The sequence below is a fragment of the Bison bison genome, unplaced genomic scaffold, assembly GCF_000754665.1.
Source record: "Bison bison bison isolate TAMUID 2011002044 unplaced genomic scaffold, Bison_UMD1.0 scf7180017864217, whole genome shotgun sequence".
NCBI classification, from domain to species: Eukaryota; Metazoa; Chordata; class Mammalia; order Artiodactyla; family Bovidae; genus Bison; species Bison bison.
In genome coordinates, this window is record NW_011494789.1 from 1,868,157 (window position 1) to 1,872,299 (window position 4,143).

Consider the following 4,143-nt stretch of genomic DNA (forward strand, 5'->3'; position numbering starts at 1 on the left):
TTCTATCCCCCACTGCTAAAAAGCCACTGTCCTGGTTAGCCTCTGGGCAATGGGGCTATAACAGGCACACCAAGCTCAGGTGTGAGGGTCTTTGCATGCTGTAAATGCTGTTGTAAGCAGATAAGGATGTGGGGGCGGGGGGCGGTCCCTAGAGAAAGAGAATCAGACATGGCTCTCTCTCGACAGAAGAAAGGCCATTTTGGGGCTGAGTCATTTTGTGATCCAAGCCTCCCACAGTGAATGTTGAACCATTTCAGTCGTGTCTGACTCTTTGTAATCCCATGGACTGTAGCCCATCAGTCTCCTCTGTCCATGGGATTTCCCAGGCAAGAAATCTGGAGTGGGTTGCCATTCCCTTCTCCGGGAGATCTTTCCGACCCAGGGATTGAACCCGTATCTCTTACATCTCCTGGGTTCTTTATGACTAGTGCTACCTCGGAAACCCTTAGGTCTCAGTAATTAGTGATTTTAAGGGAAGTAAGGGAATGGCAGAACAAAGGGAAAGTAGTCAAAAAGCAACAGTCCAGTGATAAAGCAGAGTCCTAGTTCCTCCTCAAAGAACATATTTATGCAGGGACTAAGACCCACACCCAAGTAGAAGATGGAATGATGATGCTGACCCTCCAGACTCTCATCAGCTAAAGCCTGGATTCTGTTCATCTTTGCCCCAGTTCTATGCTGAATTCTCTTCTGCTTAAGCCCCTTAGTGAATATGCATGTATCTTTAGCGTAAGTGTTAGTCACTCAGTTGTTCCTGATTCTTTGTGACCCCATGGACTGTAGCCCACCAGGCTCCTCTGTTCATGGGATTCTCCAGGCCAGAATACTGGAGTGGGTAGCCATTCCCTTCTCCAGGGGATCTTCCTGACCCAGGGATCAAAATCGGGTCTTCTGCATTGCAGGAGATGTGATTCTTTACCTTCTGAGCCACCAGGGAAGCAAAATTTCCCCAATTTTGCTGTTCAGGGAGGCACTGGTTTGGGAAACATGCCCAGTGTTCTCCTGACTTGCTGTTAGAAATGGGGCCTTCCTTCTCCTGCTCCTTGCCTCGGTTGCCTTTGGGCTCTGCATCCAGCAAGAGGCAAACCCCATTTTCAGGTAACACTGAGTCCTGTGAGACCCCAACCTACTCCCGGGAGTGGGTAACCTAACAGATGGGGTTGTGTCCCTACCCACAACCCAGCCCCCCACCCCCCAACCCCCTGGCTATGGCAGAACCGCCCTCCTCCTGGTCCTCCCCCCTCCTGGTCCTCCCCTTCCGGAGATGCTGGCCATCAGCTTTACAGGGCAGGGCTAGTCCAGCACTCAGACCTGCAGAAGTTGCTAACATTTTTAAAATATATATATATTTATTTGTATCTATTTGGCTACATCTGTTACAGCATGTAGGATCTTCATTGCAACACATGGGCTTCTCACCGTGGTTCCCATGCTTGCCTGTGGCATGTGGGATCTTAGTTTTTGGACCAGGGATTGAACCCGCATCCTCTGAATAGGAGGGTGGACTCTTAACCACTGGACCACCAGGAAAGTCCCACTGCTAGCATCTTGGCAGGGTAGGGCAAGAGGCTGTAGAGCTAATATTTCTCAAAGTGTCTCTGCTGGCCTCAGAAGGTGCAGAAGGAGAGATGAGGGGGACCGACAGACAAGCAGGAACCAAAGGGAAGTGTTGTTCCGACAGTCACTCGCCGTCTGGGTGACTAGACCTCATCCAGGGCACCAATGAAGTGGGGACAGCATTCCTCACAGTGCAGGGTCACTGTGCATCCTGGGAGCTATGGACTGGCAGCTGTACCACCAGCATACTTGCCCAGCAGAGTCTGCAGTCATCGGCCTCTCCCCACCAAGAGAAAGGAGAGCCAGTATATTGTGCTTGCCCTCATGGGGACACAGAGCAGGAGGACCCCGTCCCAGCTTCTTTGCAGGATGCTTCAGCAGCCTTAATGACCTCTGCCTCATTAGGCTGCTGAATGGACATTCGCTGCCCTCCCCAGGCCGGCCTCCCCATTGTCTGGCCATTTGTCCCCTGGCCTTTTCCCTTTCCGTTATGAACAGCACAATAGCCTGGAAATGGCCACTTCCTCTGTCATTTACTGTCTGGGACAGCCTCACCAGGCAGTCTGAGGATGAGAGCTTTGCCAAGTACTCTCCAGATCACCAGGGCCAAGGGGGTGGGGGACCCAGACCCTTGGAGGTTAAGGGGTTTGATCAAGGTCATTGTGAATTGTGGTGCTGGAGAAGACTCTTAAGAGTCCCTTGGACAGAAAGAAGATCAAACTAGTTGATCCTAAAGGAAATCAAACCTGAATATTTATTGGAAGGACTGATGCTGAGGCTGAAGCTCCAATCCTTTGGTCACTTGATGCAAAGAGCCAACTCACTGGAAAAGACCCTGATGCTGGGAAAGATTGAGGGAAGGAGGAAAAGGGAGCAACAGAGGATGAGATGGTTAGATATATCACCTACCCAACAGACATGAATCTGAGCAAACTCTGGGAGATAGTGAAGAAGAGGGGAAACTGGTGTGCTGTAGTCCACAGGGTTGAAAAGAGTCAGACCAGCTTAGTGACTGAACAACAACAAGGTCATTTAGGGGAACAGGCAATTGAGACCTGCGGGAAGCCTGACCCCCATCCAGAGCCTCCCTCTGAGCACTTGCTGTGGCCAGAGAAGTGCCCAGCCAGTTTCAAAGGCCCCTGCCCAGAAGTCACCTACAGCTGAACTGGTGGGCTGGCTCTTGGGCAACCCTCAAAACACAGAACACAGCACTCCCCAAACCCCCTCCCTTGCCAGCCCCAATTCCTCCCCATTCCGAAAGTCCCAACCCTGGAGATTTGATTGGGACAACCCAAGGGTCCTTAAAAGTGCGCACCATCAGGTACATCAGACATATCCAACCAGTTTTCCTTTTCTTCTCTGTAATTGACCCAAATGTGTAAAAAAGTATGGTTCTCGGCAGGCTTCCCAGGTGGCGCTAGTGGTAAAGAACCCATCTGCCAATATAGGAGACAAAAAGAGATGCAGGTTCTATCCCTGGGTTGGGAAGATCCCCTGGAAGAGGGTATCTCAACCCATTCCAGTGTTCTTGCCTAAAGAATCCCATGGACAGAGAAGCCTGGTGGGCCACACTCCATGGGGTTGCAAAGAGCCAGACACGACTGAAAAGACTTAGCACACATGCATGGTTCTCAGCAGTGAGTGTTGCTGAGCATCTACAGAGTTGTATTTTGGATGTGGAAAGAGCAGAGTTGTGGATGTAACCTGCACTTGAGCTTTGCCAGCTCAGGACTGTTGGCTTGATCTTGGTGGCATCCATGAGGGCTTGGAGGCTGTGGTGGAATAAGCTGGGATGGAGGCCCCCATCCATGAAGCTTTAGTTGGTGGTACTGGTGTTGCAGAAAGGGAGACCCCTTCTAGGACCCAAAAGTGGCCTCTTGCCTGACACTTGGAAATAAATTGTCCGAGGAGATACACATGCTGACAAAACAAGAGACTTTACTGGGAAGGGGCACCCAGAGGGAGAGCAGGAGGGTAAAAACAAACAGGAAAACTGCTCTGCCACGTGGCCCGCAGTCTCAGGTTTTATGGTGAGGGAACTAGTTTTGGGGTTGTCTCTGGCTAATCACTGTGACCCAGGGTCCTTCCTGCTGGTGCACACATTGCTCAGCCAAGGTGGATTCCAGCGAGTATTCTGGGAGGACGCCTATGGGGTCACACAGAGTCGGACACGACTGAAGTGACTTAGCAGCAGCAGCAGCAGCAGTAGGAAAGGTGGCCTCTCCTTTTGATCTTTCCTGAACTCTTCTGGTTGGTGGTGGCTTGTTAGTTCTGTGTTCCTTACCAGGACCTCCTGTAGTAAAGCAACACACACATGGTTACCGTGGTGCCCGGCCAGGGCAGGCTGTTTCCGTCAGTGCTTTCTTTAACACAGGGTTCTGAGGTGAGGGCAGACGGTGAAGATGCAGAAGGGGAGGAAGGAGAGAGAGAGGAGGGGGTGTGGTGATCTGGTAGCCCAGACCCCTCCCTCCACCCCCCACCACAGGAGGAGCCTTACCCCCATCCTGTCCAGGGACGTGAGTGGCTGCCACGCTCAGCCGAGTCCTTCTCTGAGTCTTGCCTTGTGTCTACAGCTGCAGTTCAGCC